This window comes from Papilio machaon, chromosome 3 (genome assembly GCF_912999745.1).
Source record: "Papilio machaon chromosome 3, ilPapMach1.1, whole genome shotgun sequence".
Lineage (NCBI taxonomy): Eukaryota > Metazoa > Arthropoda > Insecta > Lepidoptera > Papilionidae > Papilio > Papilio machaon.
The window spans coordinates 1309822-1328701 of record NC_059988.1 but is presented as its reverse complement, the minus strand read 5'-3'; the positions used below and the strand labels follow the sequence as shown (position 1 = coordinate 1328701).

The 18880-nt window shown below is 31.9% G+C and overlaps 1 non-coding gene across 1 annotated transcript; it reads right to left on the bottom strand.

The window, feature by feature from the left end:
* Positions 1-17541: 17541 nt before the first annotated feature.
* Trnar-ucg lies at positions 17542-17614 on the bottom strand. Its single transcript has one exon. It is a non-coding gene; the product is annotated as a tRNA-Arg (tRNA).
* Positions 17615-18880: the final 1266 nt, after the last annotated feature.

Genomic DNA, 18880 nt, shown 5'->3' with positions numbered 1-18880 from the left:
AGTTTCGGATTCACGTCTCAAGTCTGTTAGTTTCTACACATCCGATGTCGCTCCATTAGTGCCGACTCATTTCCTAATTTAATTACGAGTACATAACTGTTCCTAAAGCTGCAGTTCCAAATCTCTAGGCGGAGAGATATCAAGTAATGGGATAAAATTAAACTAACGAAATACAAGGATAGGTAAAAAAGAGGTAGTCTTTCAGGGCCTTACCATAAAAACTTAGACAGTGTTTCAAATAAATTTTAGCTTAAACATACATCAACCCTTTTATACTGTGACTAGTGTGGCGATTTGTGACAATTCATTGTTATTGAAACATTAAGCAAAATGCGATCTTTGCCAATAAATAATGAAGTACGTATATCGAAAGCATTGTTGTGATACATATTTATGGTGAAATATATCACCACTTTGACGTCAATAGTCAATCAGTGGCGGTCAAAGGGTTAAACACGTGTTTAACTAAATAATATCTAACAGTATTGTTTGGGGCAATACACTTAATGTCTTTCATTTTATGTTTTATTGGCCGTTATTGTTTTTGCATTATTTGAATTTCGAAAGATGAATGAAAACAAAAATACATTCCTTTTTCAAAATGAGTAGATATAAAAGTTGGAACATAAATTACTGGCGGAAAACAAAAGCTCATCTCTATTACTTTAGATAAAAGTGTCTGAGAAAGATTTAGTTCCTCATTTCTCCCCATTTCTTAAGCGAATACTTTTGTTAAGAAATGCACTTGTTATCTTTATATCTTTGACATAGATAATAATAGTACCTTCTTAGTTCTTCACCGTCGATTTTTTTACAATAATTCATACAATAACTAACTGTATACACTCAATCCGCGCGTTATTAAAAAAATATTGATTAAAGTTAATGAATCGATTCGAATATCAAATATATGTGAATCGAATTCAGTTGTTATGAAATATCCATGTTTTTTATTAGATTTTTTTTTATCCCATCCTTAGTGTATAAAAAGAAAAAAAAAAAGAGTTGAAGGAACATTGTAACGACGTTCGATTGACATGTTTACAATAATATGTAATCGAAATTTAAAAAGCGGTAAGAAATTATGATGTTCTATATTAAAAAAAAAACAGTATCTTATGGCCGTCATTACAAGGTTTCGTTGTTGGATTTTGATAAAGTGTAAAATGTAACCTTAAATGGCCAACATATATATTTTTAAAAGACAATAGAAAGAAAAAATCTAACTTTATCAAAGAAAGGTGTGAACATTGTTCACTATTTGAGTGAACGAAAATACGTTTCTTTGACTCTTTTACAGAGTGAATGAAATCAAAGATGTCTCCTGTACTTTTTCTCATAAATTCCGATACTTCAACAAAGAGCATTTTATATTGGAAAAATCAACACAATCAAACTGCGAATGGCTCGGTGAGAGTAATAAGTGTCGGGAAGTGAGGAGGGTCCTTGATCTATGTGTCGGATAGATTTCAATCCAGTCAGCTAGAGGCCGCTTTAGCCGATTGTGTTGAATGCTATTCAAAGCTTTTCATTAAAAAAAATAATAATATTGTGACTTTGAGCAGATTTTTCATTATAATAATATTGTATCTTAGAAATTATAGTTTTTAAATTATATTTGAGCAGTTTTAGCATTACTCATGTACCTAACCAAAATTCTGCGATTAATTATGTCTAGACTCCGTCCGCCCAGATTAAATAAAAACTAAATTAGTAGCCTATGTGTTCTTCTAGATTATGCACTACGCTTGAGCCAAATTTGAGATTCGTTGAGCCATTTTGAAGATACCGCTAACAAGCATCCATCCATTCATCCATCCATCTATCCAAATATTCGCATTTATAATATCAGTAAGTTTACTATTTGGTGTATTCAAAAATCCTATACTTGGTCCTATATTGGGTAACGAGTGCTTTTAATACTACCTTTAACTACTGGGGAAAATCGTAAGTACATTTTATTAAAATAAAAATAATATTGAATATACGATATTTATTCAACAATTTTATCATGAAAATTGAACGAACGATAATAATAAATGCAGCAAATTAAAAGCTGCATCTCCCGCATAAGTGATATTCACACAGCTGGTCGTTCCCACTTCACTGCGGAATATCCGCTTGTGTTCGCTTGAAAATAATATTGTTGTACGGCTCCATTCATTTTCATTTTCCCAAAAAAAAAAAAAAAATTACATCTCTATAGTATGTACAATACTACTAACGCTATGTTGAAATGTTTGTTTTTGCACTGTTTTCATAAAAAGCAACAGTTCTATACTCACTAAGTATCTACCATTGAAAATGGTCCTTATAAAGTTCATTGAATTGTATTATCGTAGCTAATGGTCGCACACGATTTCGTCGGTGCAGATCTTTTTTTTAAATTGTATATTGAATAAAATTAATTGCCTATAATATTTTCGTATATATCACCTTCCGATCACAGTTCCATCTAAGGCGGTTTGGAGATTACCCTGAAAGAACGCTGCAGTGCGGACAAATAGACAGACGGATAGACAGATAAAATTATAAAAATTGCTTTTTCGTTACAGCAACGCAAATATATCAAGTGTACGAAATATGTTTTTTGTAGGACACTCCATTTTTTAGCCGACTTCAAAAAGAAGGAGGTTATTTGAATATGTATAGATTGAATGATCCATTATCAAAGTTGTTTCGTTGCTTAAACTTGATAGTTGTGGAAATGTAAATAACAGGAGAATGGGAAGCTGTATGAAATAGTTTATATAAACACGGCCGCGCGTTCCCGCTTTGTCCTTTGACTTCATAAAAACGGACTAGGCAATAGAGTAAAATATAAAATGTATTTACGATACCAAGCTGACACAAAAATTTACACACAAAAAACCGGCACACAAGTAAGCATGTTTAGAAATTTAGATTAACGTGCATTTTTCCATTAACTAGCACCTCTTATTTTTCATTTATTTGATAGAGCGTATCACCGTGCTTGACAGGTCTTGTTGCTTAATAATCAAAGACTTTATCCAAACAATTTTGGTACACCGCTGCACTGTTCCTAGATTATGATGCGAAATTAAATATACATTTATGCTAAAATAATAATCCATATAAAACTAAAACTATTAGCATAGCTGTAATGTAAATAGTTTCATATAAAATTGTTTGTTAACATTTACAAGAGCATTTCCATCAGTAACGCGTAATTAAAATAAATAATGGAGAGAATACAAAGCTTAAAAATAAAAACAATATGAAAATAATAAAATTTAAATGAGATTTTAAAAATTTAAGTGGACCTGCGTAACTTGAAACGCTTTTTAATAAAATAAACTACGTACTAAGTATTGCGTCAATTTTACATTTTAATAAGTAACTCTAGACATATTAAATGAAAATTAGAATGCTTTGAATGTGAGAGCAAGTTTCTATAATATGGTATTATTATTCATCGTTAAATTACGTGCACATTTCGCTTCGCTGGATTTTGATTCTGCGCTCACGACGAAGCAGGTCTTAGATACTAAGTTATGATTCTAAATAGACTTAAGTTTATATAAAACAAATATAGTGCAGAAGACTAACATGACTCATTAATTTAATGTAGATGAATTTACTTAGTATGTAAATTTATTGATAATTTTAATTTAATATCTTACAAATATTATTAATGCGAAACTTTGGATGGATGTTTGTTTGAAGATTTCTCCGGAACGGCTTAACGGATCTTTATGTAATTTGGCACAGATGTATAACATAGTCTGGAAGAATACATAGGCTACTATAGGATGATGTTTTGTAATTCACTTAAATTTTTTGACGTTTTATTGATGTACTTTTCGCGGTTGTTTCGTTACTTGATGTCGTACGATCTTCATTAAATTTCAAGCGAATGCTTAATATTAATTTAGTTGTTTATTTTTTAATAATAACACATAGTGAATAAAAATAAAAATCCTAGGCATCGTGTAAATATAAACATCAGTGGCTCTAAAAATCTTTATGATCATCTAATACCAATTTTTTAGCTTTATGCCTTTAGATTATGCCAGTACAATAGGGCAGTAGCGCATGAAATCCTCACTGACAAACAACTGGCATAATGTAAGCTAACTGGCGCCAGTAAGCTTATACAGTACATCCCAGGCCAGCGCTACTGTCCATCTATACTGGCATAATCTATATCAGGCATTACCTCAAAGTAAAATGAATAAAGTAAAGTTATTGTATGATAATTAACAAAATTTATAAACACACAAATAAAAGTACCGTTCAGTGTATCTCCGTTTCCATGATTTAGACACCAGATGTCACTAGCACGCTTGCACGTAACGCAATTATATTCCGTTATTACGTAGATGAATTAATTGGCTTTGTGTACAAACCAGCTGTAATCTTGCAATCATTACTAATCAGATGTCAATTAGAGAGCTAAATGAATGACTGATGATAATACAGTATCTATGTTGTTAATTCAAATAACAAGTATGGACACATTTTGGATATACGAGTAAGTAGTCGTGGAGTAATCATAGTTTCATGTAATAAAAGGGGTGGAAGACCTTTTCAAGACGTTTATAATCTAGTATGATGAAGAAGAAAAGATGGATTTGCTAAAGAAGGGAATGACTAGGAAAGGAATGTACATTCTCTCCTCTGTTTGACAGTCTCGTTAGAGCGAGACAAACGTAAATACACGAGAGCGCTATACCGCTACTGACGTCATTTCCGGACAGTTCTGGTGGAAGTGACAGTCAGGTGACACATCTCCGACGTTTGCTTTTGGAGATGTCCACAGACAGTCACTTTTAATTATTTTACATTTAGGCTATGAGTAAGTCACATGTCCACATACAGATTTTGTAATTCGTAAAGACATTTTAACAATTATAAATTGAAACAAGCTTAATATTTTATACTGAATTATTTATCTATAGGTATATCTATATATATAAGTTAGTTACACTATTTATAACTCAAGAATGGCTGAATCGATTTGACTGAAAATTGGTGGGCAGGTAGCTTAGAACCAGGAAACGGACATAGGATAGTTTTTACCCCGTTTTCTATTTTGTTTTCCGCGCGGACGGAGTCGCGGGTAAAAGCTAGTTTTTATTAAAATAAACCACAACATTGATGTTTTAACTTTTCTTAAGCCTACGCTTAACTTTCGTAGACGCCAAACTCTTTTAACTTAAAGTTAATGCATGAAAGCGGCAAAGTAGGCCTTAAAGTATTACGTTGTTTACAGAATGGAGAAGAACAAACAAAACTCAATTTCGGTGTACTGTGAAAAGTTGCGGCTAACATTTTTTTATTACTAAACTAAATAAAAGGCAAAACTTTTTACTAAAACTTACTTTCGTTTGTTGTTTAGAGGTTTTTTGTTTGAAACTAACCTACTTGAATTTCATTTCATAGCCTATTTTTATATTAAAACGGAGTGTTTTGAACACGGTACGATTTCTTATTGAATTGAATGGGTTTGGAACAAGATAGTTTGTTATTTGATGCCATTTTACCAGTATAACTATCGATACATAATTAATTAATTGTATGTAATTTTAACTTTCTTCGTTTTTGCTTTTTGGATCATACCTGTGTGTCAAATCTGGGTCATTTATTCTAGAATGTTCCGGTAGCGTTTTGGATATTTTTGTATACAAATTTGATTTTGACAATTGGTACAGTTACAATTTAGGTTAATACAAAAAACTAGCAGTCGCGCGGAGTTAAAAAATAAAACAAAATAAGTAGCCTCGCATAGGCTACTTATTATGTTTTATTTTTTTCTTCCGGACTCTTATTTACATCTGTGCCATTTTTCTTCGAAATCTGTTGATCCGTTCTGGAAATACCTTCAAACATCCATTCATACAAACATTCGCATTTATAATATTAGTAACATTTCATGAATTATTTCAGTTTGTGTTAACTATTAGAAAGAACGTAAAAACATATAAACACTTCCGAGCTTGAACAAACTATCCGACGAATAAACACTAGTCGTCAGTTCAAATAATTGTGCAAACATCTTTATTTTTTCGCATAATATACCGAAAGGGATTTAAAAATAGAGATTATTCAAAATAAATAACATGGAATTTTGATGAAACTGACTTCAAATGTACTGTAAAAATATTACTTTTATATTTTTAATAACTAAAATATTTTTGTTTGGTACAAACCCAAATAGACGATCTAGGAACACCCTAAAAAGTATTTTGTGTTACTCTCTGTACCATCAAAAATATGAATCATCGAATATTCGAAATGTTTTTGTATTTACCATGAACAAGACCGTGTGGCTTAGCGGATAAGGCGTCGGACTTCGGAGTCGAATATTACAGGTTTCAGTCCTATCGAGGTCACATAGTATTGACACACGCAAATACTGTACATAAAAATTAATTAAGATTTTTTAGTATTAATAATTTTATTAAGCTTCCTAGAATTTGTAATGTAAAAACATTTAGTACTTTCGCAGAATATGTGATTAAAGTCCATATTCTGTTTAAATAACATAATCGAGAGCTTCTTCGAATTTCAATTGACAAGATGAATAAATTATAAAATTATTGAATCGAATAGCGCGCCCGAATAATAATTATTCGCCGTATAAAGGAATTCAATTTCTATGCTACAGAATTAATAAGGGCGTGATCCATCGACGCGGCTGCGGCACAGGTGCTCTTACACAGGATGTTCCATAAAAGATAAAGTTATTATGTTACATATTATGTTAAGTGGAGGAAAACAATTTTAATATTGCCTTATGTTTTTGAAGATATTATCTTATGTAAAGGGGTAAAACTAAAATAACATTTTCATTGATTATGCATACCAGCGATCTGTATTAGCGTCTTTTAAATGGAAATAAATACGATATAGGTTACACTCGTTGTGGGTTGGTTTGATTTGTTTTCTCTTGGTGAAAGAATTTTTATAATAGGGCCCAGAGTTTGTCAGTTTGAATATAATTGATTGAACAAAACATTCAACTAAATCATTCACCTTATTAAAGTGTAGAGGGCGCTATACAGTATAGACTAATAGGTCACATTGTAACAGATGAGCAGTAAATAAACGTAATAAACATATCGTTGGTTTCTGAAACCAAAATCCCTGTATGAAACATATCATCAAACTTCTCGTTATCTTTGACAAAATGTTTTATACAGGTATCTTGGTCTCATAAACCAACAATAAGTTGTACAAAAATATAAATAATATCGATAATAATAAATTATTACCTACGGCAGCTGTTATTAGCAAAAAAGGACACTCTGTATATGGGTAGCATCGTCGAATCGAGATAGTAATTGATCTTAGAATGGAATTGGCGCTGATCTGAGCCGGATCGTCGTAAAATCAAATCTAAAATGAAATTAACTCTGAATTATTCAAGAAGTTCCAGCTAATCCTTAGTATAATGTAAATACTAATTTGTTTAGATTAAATTTAAATGTTTTACAATTTTCAAAATAAAAAGCCATGTTTAATAGATATAAGAATTTATTTTGAATCTCTAAGATATCTTAATCCAAACGTAACTAATTATATTATTAACTAGCGTTTACCCGCGACTCCGTCCGCGTGGAATAAAAAAAATGCACACAACATAAAAAAAAGTTCCTATGTCCGTCTCCTAGTTCTAAGCTAAAATTGATGGGGAGGTATCCCATCAATTTTCAGCTAAATCAGTTAGAGCGATCTTGAGTTATAAATAGTGTAACTAACACGACTTTCTTTTTCTATATACATATATAGATATAATAAATATTCTCACTATTACATTACACTGTTGACATACATTTTTGAATATATTAGCTGTTTGAAACATACATACGAGTAACAAAATTCAAATATTGTTTTGTTGATACATGTACTAGCTGTAGGAAGCAACTCCGTGAGCGTATAATTAATAAAGAAACTTAGTAGCCCATGTGTTCTTCCAGACTATGTTCTCCATCTATGGAAAATTTCATCGAAATCTGTTCAACCATTCCGGAGATATCTTCTAACAGACATCCAAACATTTGCATTTATAAAATTAGTGAGTTTTAAAGATTTTTTTATAAAATAGACTATTTTCTTGTAATTCTTTTCAAATTATACAATACTTTAAGAGGCCAAAACTTCGTAAGTATTGTAGCGATAAAATGAAAATGTTAAAGCGCACACAATAAAGTTGTTGAGATTGCTTGTTCTTGAAAGTTTTTGTAAGAGGATTCTTTGCTATTTTTTATTTACTTAGTGGACGGATGGTATAAGTACTTATAAAACGCTAATAGTTAAACCAGAACAATTGTATTTATAGTAGTTTCCAGGAGAGTATACATTTATGTCAATTCAATTTTGATCTGTAGCCTAAGTTACGTGACTTGTGGTGAGTGAGAACGTTTGGCCGTTTGTCAACCGTCACCGTCACCGGCACTGGCCCGTCACGAGCTTTTTTCTGTCCGAGATCAAAATGATGTAACGGTGGTCATTTGTCTACAGTGAAAAACTCGGCGGAATACTATCGCTACGTAAGACGTATGTTTACGACGTGACGGCGCCAACGAGGTGGACATGTACAAACGTGTTTTGTATTGCCGGCACATCGGGCCGTCATAATCTCGTCGCCGCTCTAACGGTAGCACCGATGATGGCGGCGCTCGGGTGACGGGCGTGCGGAGGACAAGCTGCTGTAGGAAATATATTGTCGCTATCTAGGCGCCGTCATCTCGTTGTCGTTGACGTGACGGTGACGGTGTTGATGGACAAACGGCCTGAAGTTGTTATTCTGTCCTCAGCTTTTTTTTTAAATTAACAACTACTTAATATAGTCTTGATATAGTTTTCTTAAAATCACCAAAATTCTTTTACCTTTTCGAAAAATTTTCTAGATCATTTTTAAGCTATACTTATTGTAGGACCATAGGGTCCCTAAAGATGATTAAGGAAGACACTGGCTCACCACTACCACACTGGAGCGCAGGCGCACGTCCGCTTCGTACCGCGTTCGTCACTCAACTACTCAGAGACAGCTGTCCATTCCAGTGTGGTACATGAGACAGTGAATTGTATCTATTCCATAGACACAAACACTACATCCCTTCCTTGTTAACAAGTTTTATTTTATTATTATTTTCAACTCAATAAACATCTTATATATATTTTTTTACTGTAATTATAAATTAATAATTTCCAACCAGATTGTTTCATTCATTAATGTTTGATGTATCTTCATTTAAATTTCCATTACATTTCCATTCCCCTTCCACTCTTTTTAGATGTGTAACGTTCATTCTTAGTATTTGTCCAGTTTCTTCATTCCTTACCGTGACATGTAGTTTTTCCGACTACATGAGGCGTAGAGATAAATGTACTTGCAAGTTTGTTTGTCCTATCTAATTCTTTAACATAAATTTCGAGTCCTCTGGGGCAACCTCAATTCCAATTGAATGGAATTCTCTGTAGTCAGCAATAGAAGTGTTCCAATTTAATGGTAACCGAAGTGTTTCCAATTTAATGGTAACCGAAGTTTTTCCAATTTAATGGTAACCGAAGTGTTTCCAATTTAATGGTAACCGAAGTGTTTCCAATTTAATGGTAACCGAAGTGTTTCCAATTTAATGGTAACCGAAGTGTTTCCAATTTAATGGTAACCGAAGTGTTTCCAATTTAATGGTAACCGAAGTGTTTCCAATTTAATGGTAACCGAAGTGTTTCCAATTTAATGGTAACCGAAGTGTTTCCAATTTAATGGTAACCGAAGTGTTTCCAATTTAATGGTAACCGAAGTGTTTCCAATTTAATGGTAACCGAAGTGTTTCCAATTTAATGGTAACCGAAGTGTTTCCAATTTAATGGTAACCGAAGTGTTTCCGATTTAATGGTAACCTAACTGTTTCCAATTTAATGGTAACCTAACTGTTTCCAATTTAATGGTAATCTAAGTGTTTCCAATTTAATGGTAACCTAAGTGTTTCCAATTTAATGGTAACCTAAGTGTTTCCAATTTAATGGTAACCTAACTGTTTCCAATTAAATGGTAATCTAAGTGTTTCCAATTTAATGGTAATCTAAGTGTTTCCAATTTAATGGTAATCTAAGTGTTTCCAATTTAATGGTTACCTAACTGTTTCCAATTTAATGGTAATCTAAGTGTTTCCAATTAAATGGTAATCTAAGTGTTTCCAATTCAATGGTAATCTAAGTGTTTCCAATTTAATGGTAATCTAAGTGTTTCAATTTAATGGTTACCTCAATTCCAATTGAATGGAATTCTCTGTGTTCATTGACACTGTATTAATCCAATTTAATGTATTCACATCTACTGAAAATCATTACCACCAATTTAATTTTTTGATTACCGAACTCCAACTAATGAACTTTATAACAAACAAAATTACTTAATGTCACTCAAATGTTTAAATTTAGGACTTGTACTCTCATAATGAACATAACAAATAAAAACATTAAGTCTAACATTAAACTCGAAAAAAGAGATAACAAACATAACTGACGTAACAAACACAAATTAAATCTATTACTCCGCGAACTATCTATGGAATAAAACTATTTCGTTCGAAGGCCTTCAAATGTTTAACAACTGTCAGACGAGATAAAGAATTGTAACAGTATTAATGCTTTCAAAAATAAACTTAAATCATAATCATCGCTGAACTGTAATAATCTCTCAATATTTTCTACATATATAACTTTGTCATTTCTGTCAAGTTAGATTCTCTTCTATAGTTGTGTTAAGGTTTATTTTGCTTTATATTCATCCTGTATTCTGTATCTATATTACGTATTAACCCGCAAGCCTGTATGATATACATATTTATTTTTCGGGTATATCAATAATTGTTCAGTATAGTTTAATAACATTTAAAAACTTCACAAAACATTTGTTTATAGCAAACGCTTTAAACTTACACCTTCCTTACAACGCACAGAAAAACTATAACTATTACTTTAAATAAATGCAATTACTCATAACTATTTTTTTAAATAAAATTACGAGCACGGATTTTCAGAAGTTGTTTACGCACGGCGGTACGGTTCCGATCATATCTACTCCTTTTTTTTTTCATTGTAAGTGAAGCATTGTGTTTTTTTTTTTTTTTTTTTTTTTTATAAATAAAGATCTTTAAACCTAAACCTAATGGTAGTCATAAAAATTAATTAAATTAATTAAATTAAAAGAAATTTACATCATCTGATTAAATGATGTACTCATCGAACAACGCCATCAGAAGTCATGTCGTCATAACAAGAACAATGTTTACATTTCCGTGCATGTGACTGTACAACCAACTTAATGGATATCTGCAATAATTAACAACTGATATAGGAGAACGGTAGGTCTTGTTGCTAACAAACATTTTACGTATAATTTAGATATATTTTGTAGTACAGAAAATACAAAACAACAAAAGTGTGAGTCATTGTCACTATCAGTGGCTGCAATGAACTCCCCTCGAAGATATACTATGATCGCCATGAATAGTACGAAGAAAAGTATATAGATTAACCTTAAATTAAGTTGAAATCTAAATTTTTTTCATTATTTTGCATAATAATATGCATTATTATGCATAAATTTCATATAAACCAAACGGCTATGCCAATAAAGTATTTACTATTTAATCACGATAATTATGCATTATTCAAATGCACACTTAGCTAATCCATTTCCTTTTTTTTTTTTTAAAAAATTGCAGTTGTTGCTTTACTAAGTATCAATGTTATCATAAGTCATAAGATCATTGGTTTATGTATGTATCAATTCACTAATCACGCAGCGTTCCGGCCGACGCCATGATGTATTATCAAGCCGGCGTATCAACAACACTCAAGCTTAATGTCAAAATTAAGTATTGAATTAAATAATTGAAAAATGTTGTATGTCGAAACTAACCCGAATAATAATAATATCATGTAGCATCGAATCTTATCCCTATTCTTTCGTTTAAAGAAAAGTTCTGAAGGGGTCTTTCCTGTTACTGAGTGAGGAGTAGAGTTATACATCATAAAATACTAATATAATGTTTCTCTTATATTCGTGTCTCTTTTTTCGCTTACACTTATTCTAAGGTACTTTAAGATATCCCTATTTTGAAGCTCGACTTCCTCATTCATTTGCGGCCAATATGGAACAGTACTAAAAGTTTAATGTTGCAATCTTCACAAAAAGTTTTAAACTCTACATTTACAAACTGCTGGCTCATTTACAATCTGCAGTGATTGAATGTGGATAGCCCAGTCGACTAAAGAGTTCCTTCAGGATGTTAATAATTTGTGAACCTGTTATGGTCCTGGTCACAGGTGGGCACAGTTAAGCAAAAGTTAACTTCGTTAATCTTTAATTCGTTAAATAAAAATGTAACTTCGTTAATCGTTAAAGCCTTTAATTAATAAAAATTTAATGCAAGTTAAAGTTGACAGTTAAAGTTAATTTTTGTTTATATTATAAGGGACAATCAGGCAAATGGCCATATGAATAATCTCCGAATCGCATGGACCGATTTTGTCGAGACTATCAATAGAACCTAGGCTATATTTTTTCCGCGCTTACGAAATCACGGACGAACGCTAAACCTATCTATAGTTTAGTTATATTTTAAATTCAAATAAAACTTAGACGATTGGGCCGATGTACTACTGCCTGTACAATACACATGACAGCGTGCACTAGTTACACACACTTGTATACTACACTGACAATGATGGACAAATGACCTTTTCAGTCATTTTTTTTTTATCGACATTCCGACGTCACGGAATTAGAGTTAACTAAATTTAGACAACACACATTTTCTATTAAACTGTGAGACCTGGTAATATTCAAAAGAAAATAATCAAACTTTTGTGCAGTATTTACATGTATCTGTTACTATTTGCACCCGGATATTCATTTGCTCATGCTCCCACAATTGAACATTTAATTTTACGTATAACTTGGTAATATATATATTTTTTTGCTAAGGACCCACGAACAGACTTTAGTATTAACTACTTTTTTATTTATTAACATAGGTTTATCAATAACACTTCTTAACATCAGGGGGAACTTATTGTAACATTGATAAATAAACTATATAACCAATCCAGTGATACATCTCAACACATCAAACTATACAACTGAGATGCCATCGATAACTTCTAGCATCTAATGATATATCGTCGGATCTAATGTTATATGTTAAATAAAGTTAAATTGCTCTCAGTGTACAGAGTGTACGTCACATGACCACGACATAACGAAAACAACCGATTGCGGGTGATGTCTTCTATCTTTCTTATCACCTATAAAATCGTTATAGTCAATTAGTAAGAATATGTTTTGACTTATTTTCAACGACATTCGATTTATTTTAAAACAATCTTTCAATATACGCAAAAATCATAATTACACTAACACAATTATTCTATCTCTTTCTTCATTTTTTCTCGTTTTAGCGTATACTTTTTTTTGTTGTAAACAAACAAATTATCTTCGCTATTGTAATAATGTACCTCTCTTTTTAGCAGTCGTTGCAATATCAGCTGCTTCCTACTGAAAATGTTCGATTTAAATCTAAAATCTAAAATACCTTCAATTTAATAAAAGTTCTTTTGTTTTTACTAATGCTTCTTATTTAAAAGAAGTCCGAGACACATTAAATTCAATCTAATGAATTTCATTTTGTACAATGTAATAAAATAGTTTAGAATATCTCTAATGTAATAGAAATCCAAATTATAAATGTATACTTTTCAATACTATTTTACCTTACCTTATTAGGTTTACCTATTTACGCATTCATATATCCAATTTAATGGATATCCAAAATAGACGAAGATATATCACCAATTTAATGGAAATCCAGAGCACTACATATCTGTATTATCTATATATATAAAAGAAAGTCGTATTAGTTACACCATTTATAACTCAAGAACGGCCGAATCGATTTTACTGAAAATTGGTGGGCAGGCAGCTCAGAACCAGGAAACGGACATAGGATTATTTTTACCCCGTTTTCTATCCCTTCATTCCGCGCGGACAAAGTCGCGGGTAAAAGCTAGTTTTAGTTAAAATGATAGCCGATTTTCAAAATACGGCCTGTACCTGTCATTTTACGTGAAATACTTAGTTGCAGTTAATAGATAATAGACCCATATTTCGTATGACACTGTCTTAGATCCTAGAACGGTTCGTTGAAGAAGATTCACAAATACCTTTGCCAGAAATATAATTATTTCTGAACAAAATAAATATGTCAGTTGATACTTATTGTAGCATTTGATGTGTCTCGTTACAGAGAATATTTGATGACCAAATAGTGAGTAGATTAATATAACAGATTTAAAACATCTTTACAAATAAATCAGGCCACCCGTTGACCCCGCCTTTTATTGACGTTTCTTACACTTATGAAGATTGATATTGTAAGTACTCGAAGGTATAATAACTTACAATAATTTCAATCGCTTTTTTTACAATTAATTTTTTTAAAGTTAGCTGTAATAATTTGTAAATATTATTGACAATTAATATTTTTGTGAACTAAACTTTAATAGACAAATATTCCTACTCATCATAATAAATAGATAACGACGGTGGAAGTGATATCGCTTGCTTGCAATAAATCATCATTACTATTTTACACGTATACAACTTATAAAATCGGATAATACTGTAAACTAATGTTCCCCGTATCATATTGTCATCTTTCTTCTATTATGAAATCTGTAATAATTGTACTCCACTTTTAGGCATAAAATTAAATATCTTGATTGCAATGTTTCAATTTACACACAAGTATTTTATTACTTAGGGCACAAAATACGGACATAGTTACCAATTTTCTATTTTGTTGTTTTTTTTTTTTTTTTTTTTTTTTTCACCTCGTCGCCATTTGTAGGACCATAGGGTCCCTAAAGATGATTAAGGAAGACACTGGCTCACCACTACCACACTGGAGCGCAGGCGCACGTCCGCTTCGTACCGCGTTCGTCACTCAACTACTCAGAGACAGCTGTCCATTCCAGTGTGGTACATGAGACAGTGAATTGTATCTATTCCATAGACACAAACACTACACTTATACTTTAGTTACTGTGGGTTTTTCCGACCAAAATCACCATTTAAAACATATTGTTATCTCTGTTTTGTCAAAGATAATGACAGGGATTATGATATTTTTTGTACACAGATTTGGTTTAAGAAATTCATGGTTAGGGCGATTGTAATAATATTTTCCTGACTGAGAGAAGGATCATTTTAAAATTATTCAAAGGCGAAGGTAAAAGGGATGCGATCTATTTGTAGTTTCGACCTTTTCTTATTACCTAAAATGAGGTGACCGGAAGATACAATAGTTTGGGATCAGCAATACAGTGCGCAAAATCTTAAGAGATACAATTTCGAAAATCGTAAATTGGGTCATTTTATCTCTTATTTGAGGAAATAGCGCTATGATATACAACCGGACACGACAGAATTATTTGGCAATGTATACATGCTTTCTGTCACATTTAGTTGTCAGAGAAAGTTTCGAAAAGTGTATGGAATATTCGCATTAAATCGCATTGCGTCGTGTTGTTTGTCGACGAAATTATACATTTTAACAAATCTTTTTTACTACCGATCTGAATAATATAATAAGACGGCTATATCTTGTTAAAATTCTTATCGATAAATCCAAAGTTAAGTTAACTCGATAACGGAGAAATGTTAAAAATTAAGTTGTTACTTTTTCGTTATCCCCCGCGAGCCCGTTGTGACGGAATTGCTTTCAGAACTGACGGCTGTAAGTTCACGAACGCAAATTGGAAATAGTATTTGATTTTTAAAATGGAACCGCCATGACGGATTGCTCGTGAGACCTATAAAATAAATCTTCAATATAAGTTATTTTTTGGAATTTCTGATTTTATATTGTTTTGTATATATATGTATATATGTATTATAAATGCGAAAGTTTAGATGGATGGATGGATGAATCGATGAATGGATGTTTATTTGAAGGTATCTCTGGAACGGCGGAACGGATCTTGATGAAATTTGGCACAGATGTAGAACATAGTCTGTAAGAACACATAGTCTACTAATTAAGTTTATTTTAATTCCGCGAGGACGGAGTCGCTGGCGACAGTTAGTAAAATCTAAAATTGTAATAAATTCATTTATTTATAAACTGACTTTTATAGAAACAAAAGTATTTATAAGATATAAAAATAAAACAGTCCAAATCAGTCGCAGAATACTAAGCTGTGATTTATTAATGTCCAAACCATTTCAAAAAGACAACATAAATTCTTAATAGAAGCTACACTCGGCCCATTAAAGTTGTACAAAAAGAAAGTGCTCCATAACCGTACTTTGCTACAAAAATCTAGCACGATGTCGAATTACAAAGTTTTTGACTGGAAGAAAAAGGATTACCTACTGAAAAACTTAACTTATCGACACTTTGACAATGAAGAATTCTTGTTTTTAATGAATTTTATCGGGACCATTAAATATTTGGGGCCTTACAATAAAAAACTTGGACAGTGTTTCAAATAAATTTTAGCTTAAACATACGTCAACCATTTTATACCGTGACTAGTGCCCGGTGCGGTTTTTTGCCAAATCATGGTTACTGAAACATTATTATGCGAAATTCGATCTTTTCAAACAAATAATGAAGTACTTATATCGAAAGCATTGTTGTGATACATATTTAAGGTGAAACATATAACCACGTTGATGTCAATCAATGGCGGTCAAAGGGTTAAAACAAGTGACTAACAGTATTTTTGGAGTAATACAGTTGATCTATCTTACTAATATTATAAATGCGAATGTTTAAATGGATGGATGTATGTTTGTGTGAAGGTATCTCCAGAACGGCAAAATGGATTTTGATGAAATTTTGGCACAGATGTAGAACATAGTCTGGAAGAACGCAGAGTCTACTCATTTTTTATTTTTTATTCCGCGCGGACGGAAGCGCGGGCGAGAGCTAGTTATGTAAATAACCCAACCCGACAAGATGAGCTCTCAATCTCGCATTGCAGTCGAGGATGCAAGGCGATGACGCACTGAATCACCTTTCGATAGCTGCATTCGAAAGGTTCCATTCATTATACCTGGGCTTTGTGTCCGATATATCATTAGTAACGCTTTGTGAAACCTTTCATTTCATTTCTAAAGTCTTTTGTTGAAATTGAAAAAAAAAAACGTAGTGCTTATCTAATAGTAGAGAATTGAGGTGGACAAGATTTCCAGCGAATTATTACTAATAGTATGTCTGAAATATTTACAAACTGGCTGTCACCCGCGACTTTGTCCGCGCGGATATTAAAAAAAAAAAACTAAATTGGTAGCCTATGTGTTTTTCCAGACTGTGTTCTATATCTGTGCCGTGTGTGTTCTGGAGATACCTTCTAAAAACATCCTTCCAACAAACTTTCTCATTTATAATATTAGTAAGATTTTACGCTATTTCCTTAAAACATAAGTGATGTGAAGTGAAGAATGTGAAAAACTTTTAGCGGTATGTATTGGTTACTGAATATCAAAATTTGGTTCGACCGTGACAGGACTCGAACCTGCAATCTTCGGATCCGAAGTCCGACGCCTTATCCATGAGGCCACACGGTCTTACGGTACAGTATGCAAATAAATGTATTTATTAAACTTTATAAAGAACGTAATTATTTTGGAGGCTGACTTTTTTACATTTTTACCTGTAACTCGTAGTTTAAACCGTTCAAAGTCCAGATAACGTCGAATGTTTAAAATCATCAAAATGATCTCATGTCGTGAACAAAAACTTTAAGACTAATTAGTCAATTATGTCTCTGATTTAGTGATTTGTCCAGTGATTTAGTTTAGAGACGAATATATATGACAAAAATATAGACTTTAATTTTTATTTCATAGAATTATATCTTTATTTCTAAGACACAAGGGCAATGTAGTAAATAGGTACATTTGAAAAAAATCTTTTGTCAGCCTATTTTGTATCCTTATCTAAATAACTTAATTCAGCTGTAAATAAACTACGATGATATAAATTCATAAAAGCTTTAAAATTCTATTGTTCTAGCGTCCGATAGAATATTAAAATAAAACCAGGACTAAAAAAGCACCGATACTGTATAAATTACTATATTATTCGTAGAATGTATACAAAAAAAAAAAACTGTAATAAATATTAGTTTTCAATAGTAACAGTAAATATAGTATCCGCAATTTATTTTGTAAAGCGTTTGCTAAATAAAGAAAAGGTTGATCGAATTCGAATTAATGTTAATTGCGAAAAATTTAATAAAAAAAATAGAATGAAATTTCAAACATTTGCCTTTTATAATTTTCCTTTATTACAAACTCATCATCAACTTGGGATATTAGCTTTTGATATAAACTTTACCTTGTGTTTCGGAAATATGTTTTTTAATAATCTGCCTTAAAAGAAATTTCTTCTTTAATTTCATGCAACTTTACAAAATTAAATTTTATTGAGGTGCAACGAAAAGTGTTTATTCGTAATCTTTTCGAAGTCTTTGCTAACTATTCAACACATTTGATAATGTATCATCTATATTTAGTGAAGGCAGTTTTTCTCCCTATTCTTTCAGAAAATACGTAAACCTACGAAACCTATAAAATGTCGAAAAAAAAAACCCGAGAGATCATCATGACAGATGGCAAGATTATTGCCACACTTTTTTGACATTGACAGGGTGGCGCTAGTGGGCTATCATAACTCAGACTTTTTCCCACCAAGTGAGATAACTCCGACTGAGTTTTTGAGTCTATGTGTACGAAAAAGATTATCCTTCTAAATCGGGTAAAAATTCAAACCAAATATTGCAGTTATTTTTATAGAAATCTTTAATTAGTCTTGAACAGCAAAAATCTTTG